Source organism: Herpailurus yagouaroundi, unplaced genomic scaffold, assembly GCF_014898765.1.
Source record: "Herpailurus yagouaroundi ecotype Mexico unplaced genomic scaffold, PumYag 28, whole genome shotgun sequence".
NCBI classification, from domain to species: Eukaryota; Metazoa; Chordata; class Mammalia; order Carnivora; family Felidae; genus Herpailurus; species Herpailurus yagouaroundi.
The window spans coordinates 15,587,796-15,614,579 of NW_024412376.1; the positions used below are offsets into that span (position 1 = coordinate 15,587,796).

Below are 26,784 nucleotides of genomic sequence, written 5' to 3' on the forward strand. Positions count from 1 at the left end.
AAAGAAAAGTATTTTCTGGACATAAATGTAAAGAATTCATGTGAAGCATAAATAAAAAATGGCAGAAGTGAAAAAAAAAAAAAAAAGAAACCCCTGAGAGCTGTTTTTTTCCACCATGTGAGAACATTAAGGGAAGACACCATCTGTGAAACAGAAAGCAGGCTCTCACTAGACACTGAATCTGCTGGCATCCATATTAAACTTCTCAGCCTCAAGAATTGTGGGAAATAAATATTTGTTGTTTAAACTGGTAATTTTGTTCCAGGAGCCCAAATGGACTAAGACAAATCTCTTAAGATAGGTATTTTAGACCATTCATTTTAAACAATGTGTATGAAGGCTTCTTCAGTAATTCACAGTTGAGGAAATGCACAAGAGGAGTTATAAGAACAGAGAAGAGAAGACATTGCCAAGAGATATTAAAAATTGATTTAATTTTAACTAGTTGGTAAGCCCAGTAGGGAATTCAGAGACTTAAAGAGTTCCTAGGTGTAGGTTGAGAGACTAGGTTAGTGATTGTGCCACTAACAATACATAGAATGCAAGTCTCTAGTTAGGGAACGTGAGCAGGGAGATGAAGAGTAACTTTGAAATGAGTCCAATGTAGGTTATTGAATTGATTCTCCCAGGCAATCTTAAAAGTTCTATGACTATGCCCATCTTCCAAATGATGAAACTAAGTCTTCACATTACTTCACATAACTATGTGATTCATACAGTCGAAAAGCAAACCCAAATATCATGACTCAGAAGTCCATTTTTTTATCAAAGTGCTATACAGCATTTCTAATAATTATTGAATGGATGATGAAGCAAAGTAGTGTATTAGACATTCAAAGAAGGGAGTATTCAATGAGACTGCCTCACTGTGAACCCATTTAATAAAAACCTCTATATGTATTTGGACAACCAGATTAACCTGCCAAATTCTGTAAATTTTATTTTGTTTCCCAGATACCCTAATCTTCAAGTGTATTGGCAAGTAGCAAAAGGGAAAAAAATCTTATTTAGAACTATGCATAAGGTAATAGGCTTATTTTAAGGGAAAACATTTTAATTCATTAAGAAGTATAAGCAAGCTCCTTAAGAGGTGGGCCTACATCTCATTCATTTCTGATGCTCTCATTTCAAAGGGAACATAGGTATTCAACAAAAATACATCTGTGAGTATTGACATGGCTTTTGTCCCAACATATTTGCATACCTAATATTGAAAAATCAATATGTGCTTCTCTGAAATGGAGAATTGACACTACAAAATGTATTTTTAATCATAACGTTAAATCCTGTACTTATTCTGTGCTTGCCCACTAATCAAAGTGTAATTTTTATAAGAATATATTTATTGTGAGAGAGAAACTCCAACTGTAAGATTTTATTTATAGTTTTTTTTTTTTATTTTTTGTTTTGTTTTTGTTTTGTTTTGTTTTACTATGTAGAGTTTTAATGATAATGAAGCATGTACTTTAATTCTCTGGAATGCTGCACAAATTCCATGCTATATTACTCAGCCTGCATTGTTCTCTGGGGTCTGGTTTTTCACAAAAGACGTAACTGTTATCAACGTTAGATTGTATTATATTACATTTGAATAAAGAAATATGACAGAAAGGAAATCCATTTGTAACCTCTTCCAAGAATTGTTCCCTGTGGTTCCAAATCTCAAAGCGCCTTAAAAGTGTACTGTGTGTACATGTGCTTATTTTGCTTATTTTTTTTCTTATTTACATATTTTACTCTCACTATGAAGTGAATTTCCTATGGGAAGTTACCTTGGCATATAATAGGCATTCAATGCATTTCTTATGATATGTCTTGTACTACATGCAGACACTTCTATTATGTATGTGTTATAAAACTGTTTCAGTTGAGAGGTGACAAAATAGAGACCTTATCCAGGAGATTAACTGGCTTTTCCAGATAAGGACGCCTTGTGGTGTAGCTGAGGTACTTTGGAAACTAAAGAAAAAAAATCCACAGATCCGGCAATCCTTTCTCTTCATGTCTATGAAGCCTCTGATGTGCAAATATATTTATAAACTATAGTATGTGTGTATGTATGTATGTGTCCATCAATTTTTCCTTATCTATACATTCAAGTAATTTAATATATAGTAAATAGGTAAATTGAAAGGATTACTTCTACTTAGCAGGTACATCTTTCTAAGGAAATAGGGTATTGTTTATGTCACTTTTAGCCTATCTTTTTGCACCTACTATCAGAAACGTTAGTTGTGGGCCAAGCTGAAGATCTCATTTCCAAAGAACAGACTCACTAGATAAAATGCTGATAAATTGAACTCTAACAATGGCTTCCAATTTTATCTATGCGCCAACATCTCCCGTAGAATACATAAAACCCTAGAACTTCTGAGTCAGAATCTCTGGAGATGAAGCTTAACTAAATTACCTTAAAACATCTCAACAGTTGTGCAGCCCACAGTAAAAAGCAATGGGTTAGAATGAGGCACGTTAATCAGACTTTTCAAATGCATCTCTCAGGTGCAAATTTGATCAGACCAAGTAGATAGTATGATGTGGAAGACAAACTTTATAAAGGGAAATGCTATGTGTGTATAGATTGCTCCTTATAAGGGAGTCCAAAAAGTCTGTATTACAAGGCGAAGAGAATGTTTCTCTTTACAGAAGCCACTTTCAGCACATTTACAAAAATAAGTTGATCAATTACTTTTTTTGTAGCCAAAGATTATGAAATGGAATATAAATAGATGAAAAAAGAGAGATTAACTAAAAAAGAAGAGATGTGTTCATAGGAAACTGAAATGCAATATCTGAATTAAAATTTGCAACAGTTGAAATTACAATTAGAATTATTCTGGAAAAAAGCCAAGCAAGTGTTTTAACTATAGTAATGCACATTTTTTTTTAAAGTGGAAATAAAATGCAAAGAAAGAAAATGGGAAATATGGGAGAAATAGAGATAAAACTAAAACTCTAGTAGAAATTTCTAAGAAAGAAAATATCACATCTGAAACTAAGCAACTCTGAAAAAGGTAATTAAAAGTCTACTGAGCTGACAAAAGGCCCATGGTAATTCATAAAAATATGTTTCACTATAACCTGCAGGTCCTTTAAGAAAAATTGGTGTGGAAAATGTTAAATTGCCAAAGTTAAAATATTCCTTAAAATTCTAGATTTTCAAGATCTCTAAAAAGGACAGAATGTATAAAGAAAAATAAAATAATGCTGACCTTAGTGTTCTCTAGAATTTCAAATTCCCAATTCAATTGAGAATTGTGGGGACTATTACACCGAAAAATGTTGAGAACCAAGAATTTCATTCATTTGTGGACCAAGTTAACAGGAAGATTTCTGAAATATGTAACATTTCAGAAGATACATCATCTTACCTGTTTATTTTAAAATTATTTTTCAAGGATGTGCTCTGATTACTAGAGAGATAATTTATGATTGAGAAAAATATAACAAAAATCATTTGAAAGTCTCTGGGATTATAAATGAGCAAAACTCTCAATCCATGAAAGTAAAAGTCAGGTGAAATCTTCAGATTAGACCATCACAAAGGGTTGCATATGTGCACTTATAAGAATGTAGTGCAGTTTCAATGACTTTCATGGCATTTAGACGCAGCTCCATATAAATAACTCTTGGAATATGGTAGAGGCACAGGATAAGATTATCTCCCCTAACTTCCTTGTAAAAACAGAGCAGCTAGGATAGCAAACTCCAAAAGCCATGATAAATATCTATATATAAAAAACAAACAAACAAACAAACAAAACTAAGTGACAAAATATCCCATATACATCCCTGTATAACAAGGTAGGAAAATCACCAATGGCTGTTAAGACCTGTGCACTGTTGCCTCACCTCTGTGCAAAAGCAAGCAGAGGGGTGCAAAAGGAGATTCTATGGTCAAGGGAACAGGAGAATCCCAAAATATTCATCAGGTTCTCACTGAATGGTGAAAATAAAAAGTAATAACAGCAAATGCTTGAGAGAATGTGGAGAAGCTGTCTTATATATTGCTAGTGGAAATGGAAAATGGTGCAGCCACTCTGGAAAAAAAAATTGCAGTTTCTTTTGAAACTAAACATACAATTACTATATGACCCAGAAATTTCGCTCTTGGGCATTTATCCCAGAGAAATAAAAACATATTCATATAAGCACCTATACAGGAATGTTCATACAAGCTATTTTTTATTAGAGCAAAAAATCAGAAAGGTCCAGATGTCTTTCAAGGATGAATTGTTAAACAAAATGTGATATATATAACTCCACAATACTATTTGGCAATAAAAGAACAAGACTATCAATTAACAATTCACACAACTTGAAAGTATCTGCAAGGAATTACGCTGAGTGAAAAAAGCCAATACCAGAGGCTTCATGCTGTATGATTCCACTTCTTCAGTATTTTTGAAATGACAAAATTCTAGAAATAGAGAGCAGATTCGTGGTTTCCAGTGTTTAGGGACTGGGGTAGGAGGGGAGGGATGGGGCAGTGACGGAGGGAGAGAAAGTTTGGTGTGGTTATAAAAAGGCAACATGAGAAATGAGTGCAGGTCATGGAACGATTTTCTGCTTTTTATCTGTATTTTTTTAGTACGGTAAACTATACATAACATAATATCATTTTTAGCCATCTGTAAGTACACAATCTGGTGGCATTAATTACTTTCACAATGTTGTATAACCATCATCACTATCTATGTCCAAAATCTTTTCATAATCTCCAACATAGACTCTGTACCCACTAAACAAGTAACTTCCCCTGGGGCTCCTGAGTGGTTCAGTTGGTGAAACATCTGACTTTGGCTCGGGTCATGATCTCGCAGTTCATGAGTTCAAGGCCTGCATGGCGCTCTGTGCTGACAGCTCGGAGTCTGGAGCCTGGAGCCTGCTTCGGATTCTGTGTCTCCCTCTCTCTCTGCCTCTCCCCTGCTTTTGATCTGTTTCTCTCTCTCAAAAATAAATAGATGTTAAAAAAAATAATAATAATAGTAACTTCCCTTTTCCCCAGTCCCAACTTACAGTAACAGTCTACTTTGTCTCTATGATTTGGCTATTCTGAGTTCTTCATATAAATGGAATCATAAATATTTGTCCTTTTGTGTCTTAGCTTATTTCACTAAGCAAAAAATGTTGTTATTGTAATTTTTTATTTTTTATTGAACTATAAAATACAGTGTTATAGTGCTTTCAGGTATACAACATGATTCAACAATTCTGTACATTACTCAGTGCTCACCTCTAATAACTGGAGCCACCGACCATTATCATTACAATATTATTGACTGTATTACCTGTGCTGTATTATTCATCTCTGTGATTTACTTTTTTTTTTAACATTTATTTATTTTTGAGAGAGAGAGAGACAGAGCATGAGCAGGGGAGGGGCAGAGAGGGAGGGAGACACAGAATCCAAAGCAGGTTCCATGATCCGAGGTGTCAACACAGAGCCCGACATGGGGCTCGAACTCACAAATTGCAAGATCATGACCTGAGCCAAAGTCGGATGCCCAGCTGACTGAGCCACCCAGTGGAGTGATTTACTAGGAGTCCCAGTGATTTACTTTTTTAATAACTGGATGTTTGTATGTCTTCATCTCCTTTATCCATTTAACCTATGCCCCTACTCACCTCCCCTCTGGCCACCACCAGTGTGTTCCCTGCTTTTAAGAGTCTACTTTTTTGTTTGCTTGCTTGTTTGCTTCTTTCTTCATTTGTTTTGTTTTTTAGATTCCACATATAGATGAAATCATATGGTATTTGTTTTTCTCTGAAATAGTTCATTTAGCATACTATCCCTAGTTCCATCCATGCTGTTGTAAATGTTGTTGCAGATCTCATTCTTTTTTCATGGCTGAGTAATATTCCATTGAATGTATATACCTCACTTATTAGCCTATTAGTTTATTGATGGGCTTGGCTTAATTGTATATCTTGGCTCTTATAAATAATGCTGCAATAAACATAAGGGTGCATGTATCTTTTCAAATTAATGTTTTCATTTTCTTTGGGTAAATACTCAGCTGTGGAATTACTGGATCGTATAGTATTCTTTTTTAAAATTGTTGAGGAAACTCCATACTCTTTTTCACAGTGGCTGCACAAGTTTACATTCCCACAAACTGTGCACAAAGTTTCTTTTTTTTCCATAAGCAAAATTTTGTAAAGGTCCATTTATGTTGTAACATATATCAAATAAGGAAGTATGATGCTTCTTGCTTTGTTCTTTTTTCTTGAGATTGCTTTATCAATTTGGGGTCTTTTAGCTTCAGATGAATTTTTGTTTTCTTTCTATTTCTGTAAAAAGTGCCATTGAAATTCTGATAGAAGCTAAGCTGAATCTGTAGATCACTTTGGCTGTTTTGGAATTGAAAAATACTAATTCATTCAAATCATAAACACAGAATATCTTCCCATTTATTTGTGTCTTCTTCATCAATGTGTATAATTATCAGTGTATGCATCTTTCACCCGCTTGGTTAATTTTATTCCTGATAGCTTATTTTGGCAGGTGCTATTATAAATCATTTTATTTTCTTAATTTCTCTTTCTGATCATTTATAGTAGCGTATAGAAATACAACTGATTTTATGTATTGATTTTGTATCCTTCAACTAACTTTACTCAACTAGTTTATTAGCTGCAACAGCTTTTTGGTGCTGTCTTTATGGTTTTATGTATATAATGTTATGTCATCTGCAAACAGACAATTTTACTTCTTCCTTTCCACTTTGGATGCATTTTGCTTTTTTGTCTTGCCTCATTGCTCTAGCTAGGACTTCTAATACAATGTCAAATGGAAATGGCAAGGGTGACATTGTTGTTTTCTTCCTGATCTTAGAGGGAAAACTTTTAGCTTTTTATTATTGAGCGTGTTGTGGATTTGGCTTATATGACTTTTATTATGCTGAAGTACATCCCGTCCATATACAACTTATTGAGAGTTTTGTCATGAAATGGTGTTGAATTCTGTTAAATAATTTTCTACATCTATTGAGATGACTATATGATTCTCATCCTTTGTTTTGTTAATGTAATATATCAGTTTTATTGATTTGTATATGTTGAACCATCCTTGCATCCGCTCTCCCCCCAGGAATAAATTCTGATTGGGTGTATGATCGTTTTAATGCATTGTTCACTTCTATTTGCTAATATTTTGTTGAGAATTTTTGCATCTATGTTCATCAGGAAAGTTGGCCTGTAATCCTCTTTGCTTGCAATGTCCCTTTCTGGCTTTGATATTAGGGTGATGCTGCCCTTGTAAAATGAGTTTGACAGTGTTCCATCCTCTCCAATTTTGGGGAATGATTTGAGAAGGAATGATATTAATTCTTCTTTAAATGATTGGTAAAATTCACCAGGGGAGCTATCTGCTGCTGGGCTTCTCTTTGTTAGGAGGTTTTTGATTACTGATTCAATCTCCCTCCTTGGAATCGGTCTGTTTTGATCTTATATTGCTTCATGATTCTGTGTTGGTAGGTTGTATGTTTCTAAAAATTTACCCATTTCTTCTAGGTTGTCCAATATGTTGGTGTATAATTGTACATAGTAGGATATTTTTTTATGATTCTCAGTATTTCTGTTATTTCAGTTGTAATGTCTTCTCTTTTATTTATGATTTTATTTGAGTCTTCTCTTTTTTCTGTTAGTCTTGCTAAAGGGTCATCAATTTGGTTTATGTTTGAAAAAAAAACAGTTCCTAGTTCTGGTAATCTTTTCTATCACCCTCCTACTTCATTTATTTCCACTCTGTTATTTGTTATTTGCTTAATTCTGCTGACTGTAGACTTAGTTTGTTCTTCTTTCTCTAGTTCCTTGTGGTTTTTTAGATTATTTGAGATTTATTTGAGATTTATTTATTTAATGTATATATTTGTTGCTACACACTTCCCTCTTAGAATTCCTTTGTTGCATCCCATTTTAGTGTGTTATGTTTCTGTTTTCGTGTCTTAGGATTTTTAAATTTCCCTATTAACTTCATCCTTGACCCATTGTTTATTCAGGAATATGTTGTCTAATCTCCATGTATTTGTAAATTTTTCAATTTTCCTTCTGCCTATTTCTAATTTCATACCATTGTGGTCAGAAAAGATACTTGGTATGACTTCAATCTTAAATTTGTTAAGACTTGTGGCCTAACGCACAACCTACCTTGGAGTATGTTTTGTGTCTACTTCAGAAGAATATGTATTCTGCTGCTACTGGATGAAATATTCTGTGTCTGTTAGATTAATCTAGTCTAACACATAGTCAAGTCCACTATTTCCTTGTTGATTCTCTGTCTGAATCATCTATCCATTATCAAAAGTTAAGCATTATAGTCCCCTATTATGTACTGTTGTGTATTTCTCCCTCCAAATCTTTTTTTTTTTTTTTTAACGTTTTATTTATTTTTGAGACAGGGAGAGACAGAGCATGAACACGGGAGGGTCAGAGAGAGGGAGACACAGAATCCGAAACAGGCTTCAGGCTCTGAGCTGTCAGCACAGAGCCCGACGCGGGGCTTGAACCCATGGACCGTGAGATCATGACCTGAGTGGAAGTCGGCCGCTTAACCGACTGAGCCACCCAGGTGCCCCACCCTTCAAATCTTTTAATATTTCCTTTATTTGTTTAGCTTCTCAGATGTTGGATGTATACATATTTGTAATTGTTAGAATTGACACTTTTATCATCATGTAATAACCTTCCCTGTCTCTTATTACAGTTTGACTTAAATTCTATTTTGTCTGGATAAGTATAGCTACCTCTGCTCTCTTTTTGTTTGCATTTTCATTGAATATTTTTTGCATCTTTTCACTTTAGTCTATGTGTGTCCTTAAAGCTTAAGTGAGTCTCTTGTAGGTAGCTATAATTGGATCTTGCTTTTTATTTTTTCAACCATTCAATCACTCTGTGTTTTTTGATTGGGAAATTTAGTCCATTTACTTTTAAAATAATTATTAATAGGTGTGGATTTACCGCTGTCATTTTGTTAATTGCTTTCTGGCTGGTTTGTAGTATTATTTTTTCCTTTCTTCCTCTCTTCCTTGATTTCTTTATAATTAGATGATTTTTTTCATGTATGCTTTGATACAGTTCTCTTTATCTTTTGTGTATGTATAGAGCTTTTTATTTGAAAGTATTAGGATGCTTACATAAAACATCTTATAACAGCCTATTTTAAACTGGTAACAACTTAATTGCCTACAAAACTCTACATTTTTATTTTCTTCCTCATTAATGTTTTTGATATCACAATTTGTATCTTTTTTATATTATGTCTCTATTAACAAATTTTGTAGCTATTGTAATTTCATGCTTTTGTCTTTTAAACTTTTTATAAATTATAAGTGATTTCCACACGTCTATTCCAATGTTAGTGTTTTCTAAATTTAACTATATATTCACCTAATATTCTTAATTAACATCCTTTTAGTTTCAGCTTAAAGAACTCCCTTTACTCCATTTGTTGTAAGGCTGGCATATTGGTGATGAACTCCTTCAGCTTGTTTTGGGGAAAGTATCTAGCTTTCTTTCAATTCTGAAGGACAACTTTGCTGGGTAAAATATTCTTTTGGCATTCCCCACCCGCACCCCCAGCATTTTGAATATAGCATCCCATTCCCTCTCACTTGCTAGGTTTTTGCTGAAAAATCCACTGATACTCATCTTATGGGGTTCCTTTGTACATAGCAAGCCACTTTTTTCTTGCTACTTTTAAGATTGTCTTTAACTTTTGACAATTTAATTATAGTCTGTGTTTCTGTAAGTCTCTAGATTCTCCTTTTTGATATTGTTTGGTCTTCCTACATTTGGATGTCTGTACAGTTTTGGGACGTTTTTAGCCATTATTTCTTTGCATAAGCTTTCTGCACCCTTTCCCTCTCTCTTCTCTTTCTGATAAACCTGTAAAGCATGTATTATGTCCCATAAGTCCCTTAAGCTGTCATCGCTATTTTCCATTCTTCTTTTCTTTTTGATTTTCTGATTGTATGACTTCTATTCTCTTATCTTTAAATTCACTGGTCTTTTCTTCCATTTGACCTAGTTAGGTGTGGGACACTTCTACTCAATTTTTCACTTCAGTAATTATATTCTTCAACTCTATGATCTCTGGTACTTTTTAATATTCTCTGTCTCTTGGTGAAATTCTCATTTGACTTATATACTGCTCTCCTTATCTCAGTGATCATCGGTATGTTATTTATTATGTTTATATGTATGTTATTTTGAACTCTCTTTTGGGTAAAGCACTCATCTCTGCTTCTTTATGGTCAGTTTCTGAAGATTTATTTTGTTCTTTTGTTTGGAACATGGTTCCCTGATTCTTGATTTTCCTTGACACTCTCTGCATTGGTTTTTACTCATTACATAAAATAGCCACCTCTCCCAGCCTTGACAGAGCGGCTTCTGTAGGAGATGAACCTCGTCAATCAGCCAGCCTACGCTCTCGGTTGTCTCTCCAGCCTTTGTGTTTGTCCATGATGCTGTGTCTGTTCTTTGTGGCTCTCTGTAGATTAGGGAGTGCTAATACCTGTTACTGTCCCAAAGGTTTGGGAAATATCCACATACCTGTTTGTGTTCCTGTACAGCAACTAATTGCCTGCCTTTAGCTCTCTGATAGAAACTAATTGGGATCCTGACCTTTAGTCAGCAGCTGGGAAATTCTAGATGTTAGCTATGCAGCCTAACCCTATCAGGGAGAAATCAAGAGCTGTGTGGCTTTGCTTCCTCATTCTATGCTGAGCCAGAGGCCACAGTTACTGGGAATGCTTGTGCACCCATACAGACTGCCTCTTTAATATGCCAAGTTCCATCAGCTACCAGAGCTAGGGGATTGAGGAACCAGTTTCTTGTTTGACAGCCCTAACATTTGGGGTGCTAGGTGTGTAAAAAAGCTTCTGCTAGGGAGCAGCTGGAAACTTGGTTTGGATGCCCACCAGCTCTTTCATGTTCCTAGAAGGATCCCAGTAAGCTCTCACATGTAGGCTTATTGGAAGCCAGAGCTTCAGGCAACAGATGAAAAAGTATGCACCATGTCTCTTCCAGAGAGAAATTGGGAGATGGGTGTTTTTATCTCCCTCCTCTTCTCTGAGCTCAGTGTTTATCTGCAGGGAGTACACATACTCCCATTTAAACACTGCTGCTTTGTTTGCTAGAGTCCCACAGGTACTGAATTCAAGACCTGTCGGTGGTGGGAGCTAGCTGATTTGGGAGCCTGTCCTTTGGATGGCAGCCATTAAAGTTGGGGTGCTGGTTGTGTGGACATCCTTTTGGGGAGAAGCTGGTGACTTTGTTTCATTGTTGGAAGAAGCTGGAGAGAGATTATGGGCGAAGGGCTTATTAGCGTTTTCATGCTCCCAGGAAGATTCCAGTCAGCACCCAAATAAGTAAAGGCTAATTAGAAGGCAAATCCTTAGGCAGACGCTATGAAAGTAGACAGATTCCTTCCACAGAGAAAGGGGTGATGAGTGGTTTTGCCTGTTCTTTCTACACCAAGACCAGGTTATAGGTGTGAGAATTGTTTGCACACCATTCAAAAACTTCTTCTTTGTATAGTTTGGTCCTATGGGAATTGTGAATGCTGAGCCTTATCACAGCTATCACAGGTAGGTAATGGAGGCCCATCCATTCCTTCAAAGCCTTAGGAATTGGAGAAAAATGTGTGATCCAAACCCTTCACTACAAAGAAAAAAATTGGAAGTTAGTATTCCCTTCCAACTGTAAGGCACTGTGCTGGGGTCAGGTTTAGAGTGTATCTCAACCTTTCTTACCCATTTCAATGTGGGTGTTTTCTCAGTTACCCAATATGTTAGAATGATTCCACTGGTTTCCAGATTTCTATCAAACAGAATTGATTCATGTGTGGCTGCATATTTAGCATCAGTCAGGAGGAGGAGGGAAAGTCAGGAACCTCTTATCCATCATCTTGACTCTATTTATTGACTCTGATAATGAATATACAAATCTGCACATATGATAAAATTGATAGAATTAAATACATCTACACACATGAATGAGTACAAATAAAACTGAAGAAATCTGAATAAAATCATGGGGGCGCCTGGGTGGCGCAGTCGGTTGAGCGTCCGACTTCAGCCAGGTCACGATCTCGCAGTCCGTGAGTTCAAGCCCCGCGTCGGGCTCTGGGCTGATGGCTCAGAGCCTGGAGCCTGTTTCCGATTCTGTGTCTCCTTCTCTCTCTGCCCCTCCCCCGTTCATGCTCTGTCTCTCTCTGTCCCCAAAATAAATAAAAAACGTTGAAAAAAAAAAACCTAACATAAAATCATGGATTATATCAGCATCAATATTTTGTTTGTGCCATTGTTCTATAGTTTTTGTAAGAAGTTACTGTTTGCGGAAACTGGGTAAAGGGTAAATGTGATCTTTTTGTATTTTTTTTATATTTATATATTGATTTACAATATTTTAATAAATATTGTAGTTAAAAATATATATAATCATATTTTCTTTATCCATTCATCCATGGATGGGCACTTTAAGTTGTTTCCATATATTAACTATTGTAAATAATGCTGCAATGAACATGAAAGTGAATATTTCTTATCAAGATGGTGATTTTGTTTTCTTCAGATAAATATCCAATAGTGGAATTACTGGATCATATCGTCATTCTATTTTTAATTTTTTGAGAAAATTTCATACTGTTTTCCATAGTGGTTGCATCAGTTTACATTCTCACCAACAACATACAAGGGGTCCCTTTTCTCCACATCATTGCCAGTGCTTTTTATTTCTCATCTTTTGGATAATAGCCATTCTAACAGGTTATGGGTAATAATATCTCACTGTTGTTTTTATTTGTATTTCTCTTATGATTACTGATGTTAGACACCTTGTCAAGTACCTGTTAGTTATCTGTATGTCTTCTTTGGAAAGGTATGCATTCAGTTCCTCTACCCATTTTTTAATTGAACTACTGGGATATTTATATATTGAGCTGCGTGAGTTCTTCATATATTTTGCATATTAACCCCTTATCAGATACATGATTTGTAAATATTTTATACCATTCAGTAGGTAATCTTTTCATTTCATTGGTTTCTTTTGCTGCTTACTGTAATATAGTCCCATTTGTTTATTCTTTTGTTGCTTTTGCTTTTAGTGTCAACCCCCCCCCCACACACACACCCTAAAATCACTGCCAAAACCAATGTGTAGTATCTTACCCTCTATTATTTCTTCTAGGAGTTTTATGGTTTAAGGTCTTAGAGTCAAGTGTTTAATCTTTAAGTCTTTAATCTTTAAGAATTCAGTCCAATTTGAGTTGATTTTAGTGTTTGGTGTAAGACAGGATATGGTCCAGTTTCACTCTTTTGCAGCTGCCTGCCCAGTTTTTCCAGCACTGTTTATTAAATAGACTATCCTTTCACCAGTGTATTCTTGGGACCCTTGTCACAAATTAGCTTCGCATCTATGCTTGGGCTTATTTCTGGTCTCTCTATTCTGTTCCACTGATTTAGGTGTCTGTTTTTATGACAATAGCATAAACTTTTGAATACTAAGGCTTTGGAATACAGTTTGAAATCATGAATGTAATACCTCCGGCTATGGTTTTTCTTAAGATTGTTTTCACTATTTGGGGTCTTCGTGTTTCTATACAAATTTTAGGATTGTTTTCCATACCTGTAAAAAATGCCATTGGAATTCTGCTTGGGATTGCAGTGAATCTATAGGTTGCTTTGGGTAGTATGGACATTCTGATGATATTAATTCTTCCAATCCATGAGCATGATATCTCTTTTTTTATTTGTGTCCTCTTCAATTTCTTTCATTACTGTGTTCTGGTTTTTAGAGCATAGGTGTCTCACCGTCTTAATTAAATTTATTCCTGGGTATTTTATACCTTGTGATAAAATTACAAATGGGATTGTTAATTTCTTTTTCTGATAGTTCATTGATAGTGTATAGAAATGCAACTGATTTTTAGATCTTGACTTTCTATCTTGCAATGTTACTGAATTCATTTATTCTAAGAGTTTTTTGATGGAGTCTTTAGGCTTTTCTATATATAAAATCAGGTTATTTGTAAATAGTGACAGTTTTACATCCTCCTCTCTCAGTTGGATTCATTTTATGTCTTTTTTATGCCTAATTGCTTCTAATATTATGTTGAATAAAAGCGGCAAAATGGACATATCTGTCTTGTTCCTGATTTTAGAGGAAAAGTGTTCAGTTTTTCACCAAGGTTGATGCTCTCTATGGGCTTGTTATATATGGTCTTTATTATGTTGAGGTACTTTTCCTCTATACCCAGTTTGTTGAGTTTTTATAACAAATGAATGTTAAACTTTTTCACATTCCTTTTCTTCATCTAAGTTAATTGTATGATTTTTATCCTTTATTATTTTAATGTGGTGTATAATATTGATTGATTTGTGTGTGTTGAACCATCCTTGCATCATAAGAATTAAGTCCACTTGATCATGGTGTATGATTCTTCCAATGTATTGTTGAATTTAGTTTATTAATATTTTGTTGAAGACTTTTGCATCTATGTTCATCAGGGATTTTGGCCTGTAGTTTTGTTTTGTTTTGGTTTGGTTTCTTGTAGTGTCCTTATCTAGTTTTGTTTCCATGGTAATGCTGGACTTGTAAAATGATCTGGGATATGTTCCCTTTTGCCCTATTTTTTTGGAAGAGTGTGAGAAGGATTGGTATTAACTCTTTAAATGTTTGGCGGGATTCATCAGTGAAATGATCTGTTTCTGCACTGTTGTTTGTTGGGAGGTTTTTGATTACTGATTCAATCTCCTTACTACTATTGGTATATGCTGATTTTCTGTTTCTTCATGATTCAGGCTTGGGAGAGTGCATGTTTCTAAGAATTTATCCATTTCTTCTAGGTTGTCCAACTTGTTAGTGCATAATTGTTTATAGTAGTCCCTTATGATCTTTTGTATTTCTGTGGTATCAGTTGTAACATGTCCTGTTTCATTTCTGACTTTATTTACGTTCTTTTTCTTAGTGAGCCTACTAAAGGCTTCTCGATCTTATCTTTTAATAATTCCAACTCTTATTCTTTGCAGTCTTTTTCAGTCTTTAAGTCTGCTATATATGTCTGCTCTATCTTTAGGTCTGTTATCTTTAGGTCGTTTTATGTTTTTAGGTGGATGCATAAATATTTACAAATATCATGTCCTCCTGGATTGAGGAAAAGTTTTTCTGTAGGCTAAGTTGTCTTGTTGACTTATGACTAGAGGGCAAAGTAGGCATCCGTCTGAAGCATTATTCCTAAATTCTAATACCAGCACTTATACATACTAGATATGTAGGTAAATGATCATACATTTGGTTTCTTTTTTTGTAAAATAAGAATGAAATAAAATAGTAATGTCTGTGCCCTACTAAGGTTTTGATGGTTACATGGGATATCCCAGCTTAAATATTTAGGGCAATGCCTTCCATACCCTATGTATTTAATAAATGATAGTTACTATTATTTTTAAAGACAACAAATGGTTTCTTTAATTTTCAGTTTATTCTTTTTAACAACAAAATATATTTTCTTCTACACCGAACAGGAAACAGTTTTCTAAATAAATGGGTTTGGAGGGAAGCTGAGTGTTTAGAGTGTTTGAAACAGTGTTTCTTTGTGTGTTCCCATATCTTTAGAAACATGTGTATGGTAACTTTGCTTTCATTTATCTCCCAGCAAGCAAGAAAAACAGAAAACACCCATCATGAATTTCTAGATTTTTTTTCTAAGTCTTTCAAAGTAATTTTTGTCATCAATTTTAATCTAACATTTTATCTTCTGTCTGATTCACTTCTGTTTTTCGGGAACACAAGCCTTTGCAGAGGAAACTAGATAACCACTTCCTTTTTCCTTTGAAATGGATACCTTTCCTGGCTCCTTAATTTTGGCATTAGTATAAGAGGTATGAAAACACTTCCAGATTTAATAATGTAAAACAAATTCTGTCAGAGAACATTTGTACTGAATAGTTTAAAAAAGAACTGCATAAAGTCACTTCCTTGTAAGGTGTTTTCTTTCTTCCTATCTTTAACAGAAGAGCCATTTTATTAATTCTATATTTAGTAGCATTGGAGGCATAAATATATGAAAGGCGCAAGATTGCCATGATATTTTAATCGTTTTTTTAATATCAACTTTTTTTTAGGCAAGGTTTAGATTTACAGAAAAATTGCAAATACGGTGCAGAGAGTTCCCATATACTCCCATGCCCATGTTTTCCCTATAACATCTTGCATTATATGGTATATTTACATGGTTAATGAACCAATAATGACAGGTTATTAAACAAAGTCTATGCTTTTTTCAGACTTTAGCATTTTTATCTAATGTCTACTTTTAGTTCCAAGATTCTTTCCAGGATTCCACATTACAATAACCCCCCATGCCTTCTTAGGGTCTTTTGTCTGTGGGACTTTTTTTCTAAGTTTATTTATTTGTTTTGAGAAAGAGAGAGTGGGGGAGGGACAGAGAGAGAGGGAGAGAGAAAATCCAAAGCAGGCTTTGCACTGACAGCTCAGAACTGGAACTGACTAACTTGTGAGATCATGACCTGAGCTAAAGTCAGACACTTAAGCAACGGAGTCACCCAGGGGCCCCGGTGGGATTGTTTTTGATGACAAAAACTTTCGTGTATTTCTGGTCAGGTGTTTTGTAGAATATCCCTGAATTAAGGCTTATCTGATTCTTTTCATGATTAGACGGAGAGTATGCATTTTTGTGAGGACAGCCACGAAAACAGCGTCCATTTCATCATATCATGTAAAGAGTACCTACTATTAACGTGACTTATTACAATTGAGGTTGACTTTGATCAACTGTCTTGATAGCATTTGTCCAATTTCTTCACTGTAAAGTTACTCCTTCCCCTTTTTTATACTGTACTCTGGCAGTATGTCCCTTTGCACAGCCCACATCTAAGAGATGGGGAACAATGCACTTGCCACAAATTCCTACCACCCACTAGTCTTCTTATTGTATTTTTCTGCCTTCTCCAGAATCTCATTTAAACGAAGTCAAATACTATGTAAACTTTTCAGGCTGACTTCATTCACTTAGCAGTATGTACTTAAGGTTCATCCATGTCTTTTCATTGCTTAATAGTTTTTGCTTGTTTGTTTTAAGTACTGAATGATACCCCTTATAGTGATATAACACAGTTTGTTTATTCATTTACATATTGAAGGTCATTTCTAGTTTTTGGTGATTAAGAATAAATCTGTTTGCCACATTCATGTGATGGTATTTATACTGACAAATTTTCAGATTGTTTGCATAAACACTCAGGAGTATGATTGCTGGATTTTATGGCAAAATTATATTTAGCTTTGTGAGAAACTTACAAAATACCTTTCAAAGTGTTTGTGCCATTGTCCTTTACCAGTAATTAATGAGAGTTCCTCTTGCTCTGCATTCTTACCAGCAACTGGTAGTGTCAGTTTTTGGATTTTACCTTTGTTTGTTTGTTTGTTTGTTTGTTTATTTACTTTTTGAGAGACAGAAAGAGTGAGAGAGCATGGGAGGGACATAGAAACAGGGAGAGAGAGAATCACAAGCAGGATGCATGCTGTCAGCACAGAGCCTGATACAAGGTTTGGATTCACAAACCATGAGATCATGACCTAGCTGAAATCAAGAGTCGGATGCTTAACAGACTGAGCCACCCAGGTGCCCCTGGATTTTACCCATTCTTAGATGTATGTAACAGTATTTTTTTGTTTTCATCTGCAACTTCCTTTTTTTTTTTTTTTTTCAATGTTTATTTATTTTTGAGACAATGTGAGAGACAGAGTGCAAGCGGCAGAGGGGCAGACAGGGGGAGACACAGAATCTGAAGGGGGCTCCAGGCCCCGAGCTGTCAGCACAGAGCCCGACGTGGGGCTGGAACTCACAAACCCTGAGATCATGACCCTAGCCAAAGTCGGACGCTTAACCGACTGAGCCACTCAGCCACCCCAATCTGCAACTTCCTAATGACAAGAGTTGTTGAGAATATTTTCCTCTGGTTGTTTGCTATTTGTATTTGCTTTGATGAGACTGTTCAAATATTTTTTTCCCATTGAGGCTTTGACAGTGCAGAGCTTGCTTGAGATTCTCCCTCTTTATCTGCCCCTCCCCTGCTCGCACTTTCTCTGTCTCTCTCAAAATAAGGCCCTAGAATTCATCAAAATTACTCTTAAAATGTTCCTACCAGTTTATGGCTTAAGTAACTTCTGCTCCAAGTAAGCAGATCCTAGGTGTGACCCCCTATATTTGCCTGTCTCTAGAGCAGATGACAATTTGTTCTGTGACTCCAGCTCTCTAATGGCTCCCAGAAAAGTCACTGATTTCAGTTTGTTTATCTTTTTTTTATCTTTTTTCTTGTTGAAAAATTGTGTGTGACAACTTTTACGTTCTTAATATGCTAGAGACAAAGCCACAAGTATGCCATGGTATTTTTAGAACTTAAGCTGCTTATGATCTGATCTGTAGGGACATTTCAACTAATTAGCTACCACTGTTAACAGACTTAAATGGAAACATTGTGTTTTATTTACATTGTGTTTATTGATATTCCCTGGTGACAGTTACATTTCAGTTCTTTATTTAAAGTTTATATATGGTTTGAATTTGTCTTCACATTTTGAAATATTTAAGGAATTTGATACTTACATTCACTTCTACCAAATCAAGGTCCTAAAGGTTAGAAAGAAGAATCATGGGTTAATGTATGAGTTGGACAATTAATAGAGTGATCCCATTTGGGTCTCATATTCAAATTAATTGTTACCATAACTGCTTGAGTCTGGCTATCTAGTGGATTTATTTATTTCTATTTTTATTGTATATTTAGAACTCCATGTGAAAATTCAAATCCTTTTATTGAAACCTTCCTTGACTCTTGTAGCTTAGAAGCTCTTTTAAAATTTGACCACAGGGGAGCATGCACACAAACACACACATAGGAATTATTTCCATATATATCCACTATAACAGTTAATAACATGCCTTCCACACATTGAATATTTAATAAAGGTTTGTTAAATGTTCAATACATATAAAATATCCCAAGAAAATATATTAGTATCACATAATTTATAATATATGATATGGAATACTATTTCTTGCCAAATAACAGAATCATGCTATGTGCATATCCAAATTAGATGTAAATCTAATTTAAAAACTGTATTATATTTGGGGCGCCTGGGTGGCCCAGTCAGTGGGCATTTAATTTCAGCTCAGGTCAGGAACTTGCTTTCGTGGGTTCAGGCCCCGCATGGGACTTTGTGCTGACAGCTCAGAGCCTGGAGTCTGTGCTTCAGAATCTGTGTCTCCTTCTCTCTCTGCCCCTCCCCTGCTCATGCTCTGCCTCTATCTCTCTCAAAAATAAATAAAGATTAAAAAGAATTTTTTTAATTAAAAAACACTGTATTATATTTAAGTATTTGCTTAGTTTATTTCAAAATTATAACTAAGGTTATTTTAGATATCACATATATATGTCTCTAATGATTACACTCATAAAATGAAGCACCAAATACTATGTAAATGTTATTTATACATGTATATTCAAAATCTCATTTTATCTCTGCTATTTGTAAAATTATCTGCAATTTTACATGCACTCTCTAGAGAATTTACATTTTCTATTTAAAAATTAAATATAATTAGGAAAAATTAATAAGTATCTCATATAATGTCTGGTTACAACATATAAATTTTACACATTTTTTAAGGAAAAAATATCATCCTGGGGCAAGCATTTTAGACAGAAATATAAGCAATCAACTAATTTTAAAACATATAATTTTATTGTTACAAAAGAAATTTTTTTTTTACATTTAATGCTTTAATTTTAACATTTACCAATTAATTTTAGATCATGGATCCTACTTAAATACTATAACAGGGTAACATATTTCTTCAATTAATTTTTCAAAAACATATCCATTTACTATTTATTTGAAAACAACTTTAGACTTCATATTGTAAAATACTCAAAACATCAGCAGGAAAATACAATACTGAAATTCTCACACTGTTTTCTTTATGGTTTGACTAAAAGTTGCTCCATCAAAAATGAATCACATTGTATACTTTTGGTTCGTAGAAATGACCGATGGACTTTACCATTTTATTTCTTTAAATACAGAATACTTAAGCACTTTACAATGTGACTAACAAAACCAAAAGAACAATTTCAATTAACTAAGGGTATTATTCTCAAAATATGCAGAAAAGATATTTATTTACCATATTGGATTGAAGATTTATAATAATCTTCCTTTTAACCTGAAGTATATAAATGATTTCATGCTCTAAAACTTACATAGAGAAAACACATATTGTTAAAAAAATATCTTACATCAAGAAAAGTTTCATAAGAGGGGCACCTGGGTGGCTCAGTCAGTTAAGCGTCTGACTTCAGCTCAGGTCATGATCTCACGGTTTGTGAGTTCCAGCCCCACGTCAGGCTCTGTGCTGACAGCTCGGAGTCTGGAGCCTCCTTCTGATTTTGTGTCTCCCTCTCTCTCTACCCCTCCCCCAATCATGCTCTGTCTCTCTCTCTCTCAACAATAAATAAACATTTAAAAAAATTTTTAAAAATGTTTTATACAATACAGAAAAAATACATATATTGTTTGCACAAGACTGGGTTAGATTCTACCAAAATTCTACCAGGTTGGAAAATGAAACTGGCTTGACTCCAGATATAAACAATGAATGTAAGACAGAGTACTTTCTAAGTAACTTCTGTGATTTAAATTGATAATTCATTGGAGGACTGGAGGAAAAAAAAGTTGGGGAAGAAAAATTTGGAAACTATTTCATAAAATGTTACCTCATGATTATCTTCATAACTTCTTTTCTTGAAAGTGTCTCAAGATAGGATCAAAGAGATATCTTAGGGAAGTGGTGGGAGGAGAGCTGAGGAGAGTTGCACCACTCTATGAGGAATAGATAAGAACATTTGGTATGAAACGAGATATGTAGAGTATGTAAACAACACGTTTTAGGGTAAGCATTATGTGATTTTCTCTACAAACCCAGCATATTTGGGAAAAGGGAATAGGAACATATGTTGTGCATAAAGGAAAATATCTACCTCACTGGGCTGGCAGAGGTCCATGAGAAGGTCTTGTGAGAGCTATACTATAAAGGAATTGATTCCTATACAAATGGGTTTTACAAGAAGAGCATTTAAGAGTGAGAATAATGCCATTATTCTGTGTTTTTGTTCAGAACATTAGCTACCTATACACATATCACAGTGCCATGAGACAAATCATCTTTTGTATACTGTACGTCAATATCCTCTGCTTCTAGGTTTCAGAAGGTCAGATACAGATGATCAGCTTTCAAAGACTGTTTGCCCTTCTTACTTTATAGAAACTATCTACTATCTTTTACCTTATCTTTTATCTCACTTCCTCAGTTAGTACCTTTTACCTACTATTTTGTCTCTTCTTTTTTTAAAAAAAATTTTTTTTTCAACGTTTATTTATTTTTGGGACAGAGAGAGACAGAGCATGAACGGGGGAGGGGCAGAGAGAGAGGGAGACACAGAACCGGAAACAGGCTCCAGGCTCCGAGCCATCAGCCCAGAGCCTGACGCGGGGCTCGAACTCACGGACCGCGAGATCGTGACCTGGCTGAAGTCGGACGCTTAACCGACTGCGCCACCCCGGCGCCCCAATTGTCTCTTCTTTTTTATTGTTTCTTTTCTTATCTAGTTTATTCATTTTTCATTTAAAAAAGAAAACAAACAAATTTCCTTGAACTTCCATCCATTTTGGATGACATGTAATCATCATTTTTTTCAGAGCTAAACTGTAAAGTTATTTTCTTGTTTGTTTTGTATGAGTGTTATAGTTTTTATTTTTAAATATGCTACCGTTGCATATGTAACAAGGACTTTTAAATTTCTAAAAATTTTTTAAACCTTTTTTTAAAGCAAATTATGAAAAATATGACATAACATTCCATATACTTTTATAAGCATCTCTGAAGAAGTATTTTCCTACATAGTCAAAATAACATTAGATCTAACAAAATCAATTATTATTATTTTTAAACCATCTAATATCCAGTGCATATTCAAATTCCCACTTATCCTCAAAATGTTCTTTGTAACAAGCTTGTTGAAACAGAATCTAACAAAAGTAGTCTTTGTAGAATGGTTTTAGAACCATACAAAAGTCTTTTTTTATTACAAATCATTCTTCTAATAGTTTTTGGACTTACTGATAATCGTTTCTAAACCAATAATTTCATTATATCTGGCAAAATGGTAGTTGTTTTTTTTTTTTTTTACTTTGTGTTCTTTCACACAAAAAAAAAATTAAAAAAAGAAAAAAAGGAAAGAAAGAAAGAAAACTTTATGGAGTAACAACAAGGCTTATAGAGATGTCAAAAGGAGAAAAGGGAGAGAAAGAGACAAAACAAAACAGAACAAAAAAAACCACAACCTTATCTGAAGAAATAGTGACGGAAAAATTCCCTAGTCTGGAGAAGGAAACAGACATCCATCCAGAAAGCCCAGACTATTCTAAATAAGATGAACCTGAGGAGATACACACCAAGACAACTTATAATTAAAATGTCAAAAGTTAAAGACAGGGAGAGAATATTAAACCAGTAAGGGAAAAATAATTTTTTATGAACAAGGGAAAGGTCATAAGGCTAATACCAGATTTTTCAGCAGAAACTTGACAAGCCAAAGGGAGTGGCACAATATATTCAAAATACTGAGAAAACAAAAAACAAAAAACAAAAAACTTCCAGCCAAGAATACTCTACCTAGAAAAGTTATAATTCAGAATTGAAGGGAAGATAAAAAAAAATTTTCAGACAAGCAAAGTTAGAGGAGTTCATCACTATTAATGTTAAAGGAACTTCTTTAAGCTAAAAAAGAAAGGATGTTAACTAGTAACAAGAAAATATATGAAAGTATAAATCTCATTGGTAAAGGTAAATATATAGTAAAGGTAGTAAATTAATTACATATAAAGCTAATATAAAGGTTAAAAGATAAAAGTCATAAAAATAACTATACACTAATAAGTTAAGGCATCCACAAGATAAAAAATGCAAAATGTGACATCAAAAACCTAAAGTGTTGGAGAGAGAAAAAATGTAAAGCTTTAGAATTCATTCACTCTTAAACTGTTATCAATTTAAAATGGACTATAATAAATGTTATACATAATCCTCATGATGATGACATAAAACCTATAGCAGTCACACAAAGATAAAATGAAAGGAATCTAAGCATACCACTAAAGAAGGCCATAAAACCACAAATGAAGAGAAAAAGAAGAAAGAAACAGAGAGAAACTACAATACATTCAGAAAACAATGAACAAAAAGTCAGTAAGTGTATACCTATCAATAATTACTTTAAATGTATATGGACTAAATTCTGCAATCAAAAGACATAGCGCAGCTTAATGGCTGGAAAAAAAAGAAAGACCTGTCTATATCTATATGCTGTCTACAAAAATCTCACATCAGATTTAAGGACACACACAGACTGAAAGTGAAGGTATGGAAAAATATCTTCTATGCAAATGAAAACCAAAAGAAAGCTGGGGTAGCTATACTTACATCAGACAAAATAGACTTTGAAATGAAACTGTAATAAGAGACAAAGAAGGATATTATATAATGATAAAGCTGTCAATCCAACAAGATGATATTACATTTGCATACATTTATGGATCCAACATAGAAGCACCTACATACATAAATGTTAACAGGACTAAAAAGAGAAAAATACAGCAATACAATGGTAGTATGGGGCTTTAATACTTCACTTATGTCAATGGAGAGGTAGTCCAGATGGATAATCAATAAGGAAATATCAGCCTCAAAAAACATGTTGGACCAGATAGATGTAACAGATATTTACAAAACATTCCATCCCAAAGAACTGAATATACATTCTTCTCAAGTCAGCCTGGAACATTCTCCAGGATATATCACAGGTTAGGCCACAAAGCAAGTCTTAATAAATTTAAGAATCCTGAAATTATATTAAGTATCTTTTCTGACCACAGTGGTATGAAAGTAGAAATCAGTTCCAAAAACAAACAAACAAACAAACAAACAAAACTGTAAAATCTAAATATATGTCAAAGTCAAGTCAAAAGGTAAATAAAAATACCCTAAGACAAATGAAAATGGAACTAAAACATACCAAAACTTATGGAATGCAGCAAAAGCAATTCTGAGAGTTACATTCATAGCAATAAATGCCTGCCTCAAGAAACTAGAAAAATCACAAACAACTTAACTTTACATCTAATGGAAGTAGGAAAAGAACAAGCAAAATTCAAAGTTGGCAGAAGGAAGGGATTAACAAAGATTAGAGCATAAATATACAAAATAGAAACTGAAAAAATTGATTAAACTAAAAGTTGGGTCTTTTTAAATTTTATTTTAAATTGCAGTATAGTTTACAGTGTTATCTTAGTTTCAGGCATACAGTATAGTGATTCAACAATTCCATACAACACCCAGTGTGCACCATGACAAGTGTAGTCCTCAATCCCCATTGCTTATTTCACCCATCCCTTCTCACCAGCCTCCCCTCTGGTAGCCGTCAGTTTGTTCTCTATAGCTAACAGTCCATTTCTTGGTTCTCTCTCTCTTTTTTCCTTTGCTCATTTGTTTGTTTATTCTTAGATTCCACATATGAGTAAAATCATATGGTATTTGTCTTTCTCTGACTGACTGACTTTGCTTAGCATTATACTCTCTAGCTCCATCCATGTCATTGCAAATGGCAAGATTTCATTCTTTTTATGGCTGAATAATATTTCATTATGTGTATATATCACATCTTCTTTATCCGTTCATCTATCGATGGAGACTTGGGCTGCTTCCATAATTTTGCTATTATAAATAATGTTGCTATAAACATAAGGGTACATTTATCCTTTTGAATTACTGTTTTTGTATTTTGGGGGTGAATTAGTGCAATTGCTACATCATAGGGTAGTTCTATTTTTAACTTTTTGAGGAGCCTCCATACTGTTTTCCAGAGTGACTGCACCAACAGTGCAAGTCACTCCACATCCTTGCCAACATGTACTGTTGTGTGTGTGTGTGTGTGTTTGATTTTATCCATTCTGACAGGTGTGAAGTGATATCTCACTTACATTTCCCTGATGATAAATGATGTTGAGCATCTTTTTATTTGTCTGTTGGCCATCTGGATGTCTTCTTTGGAGAAATGTCTGTTCGTTTCTGCTGCCTATTTCTTAAGAAATTGAAGACTACACAAAGAAATGGAAAGATATTCCATACTCATGGATTGAAGGAACAAATATTTTTTTAAATGTTTATACTACAAAAGCAATCAGGTTTAATGTAATCCCTATCAAAATACCAACAGCATTTTTCACAGTAGAACAAAAAAACACTAAAATTTATATGGAACAACAAAAGACCCCAAATGGCCAAAAAGTGACTTTGAAGAAGAAAAGCAAAACTGAAGGTGTCACAATTCCAGACTTCAAGTTATATTACAAAGCTGTAGTAATCAAAACAGTGTGGTACTGGCACAAAAGTAAACATATAGGATCAATGGAACAGGATAGAGAACCAAGACTCTTGGCGAATCTAGCTAGAGGCTTGTCAATATTGTTTATATATATTTAAACACAGCTTTCAATTGGATTATTCATTTTTTGGAGCATTAAATTGTATAAGTTCTTTATGTATTTTGAATGCTAACTCTTTATCAGATATGTCATTTGCAAATATCTTCTCTCACAAAAGACTCCAAATAGCCAGAGCAATCTTGAAAAAGAACAAAACTAGAGGTATCACATTCCTTGATTTCAAACTATATTTGCAAATCCATAGACTCAAAACAGTATGATATTGGCATAAAAATAGGCACATAGGTCAATGGAACAGAATAGAGTTCAGAAGCCCATGCATATATGGGTAGTTAATTTATGATTAAGGAATTAAGAATATACACTGAGAAAAGGACAGTTTCTTCAATATGTTGGCAAAACTTGGCAGCCACGTGCCAAAGAATGAACCTGGACCCATATCTTAAGCATACACAAATAATTCATGATGGGTTTAAGACTTGGATGTATATTTTGAAATCATAAAACTCCTAGAGGAAAACATAGGCTGTAAGTTCTTTGATATAGTATTGGCAGTGATTTTTTTGGATCTGACTACACAAGTAAAGGCAACAAAAGCAGAAAATAACAAGTGGAACCAGTGAAGAAGAAGAAGCTTCTTCACTGGAAAAGAAAACATCAACAAAATGAAAAGGAAAACTGGAATGGGATGAAATATTTTTTTATATATTTGATAAGGAGTTAACATACAAAATATATAAAGAATCCATACAACTCAATAGCAATAAACAATCACATTTAAAAATGTGCAGAAGACCTGAGTGAACATTTTTCCAAAGAAGACATACAGATGGCCAATAGGTACATGGAAAAGTGCTCAACATCACTAATTATCAGGGAAATGCAAATCAAAACCAAGAGATATTACCTCACACCTGTTAGAATGGTTTTATCAAAGTGACAAGAAATAAAAAGCTGTTGGCAAGGATGTGGAGAGAAGGGAACCCTTATGCATTGTGGGTATGAATGTAAACTGGTGCGACCACTATAGAAAAAAAATGTGAAGTTTCCTCAAAAAAATTAAAAATAGAATTACCATATGATATAGCAATTCCACTTCTGAACTTTTATCCAAAGAAAACAAAAACACTAACTCAAAAATATTCATGCACCCCTATGTTCATTGTAGTATTATTTATAATAGCCAAGATATGG

The 26,784-nt window shown here is 34.3% G+C and overlaps 1 protein-coding gene across 2 annotated transcripts in view; it reads right to left on the reverse strand.

Annotated features, from left to right (window-relative positions):
• ADAM29 (ADAM metallopeptidase domain 29) overlaps positions 1-26,784 on the reverse strand; it is an 82,295-nt gene that overhangs the window by 43,743 nt on the left and 11,768 nt on the right. The window contains exon 2 of one of the 2 annotated variants that reach the window (XM_040470086.1): positions 20,805-20,910. The exons of the other annotated variant lie outside the window; for it this stretch is intronic. The gene's annotated coding sequence lies outside the window, so the exon portion shown is untranslated. The remainder of the gene's footprint in view (positions 1-20,804; positions 20,911-26,784) is intronic. 2 annotated transcript variants of the gene reach the window in all.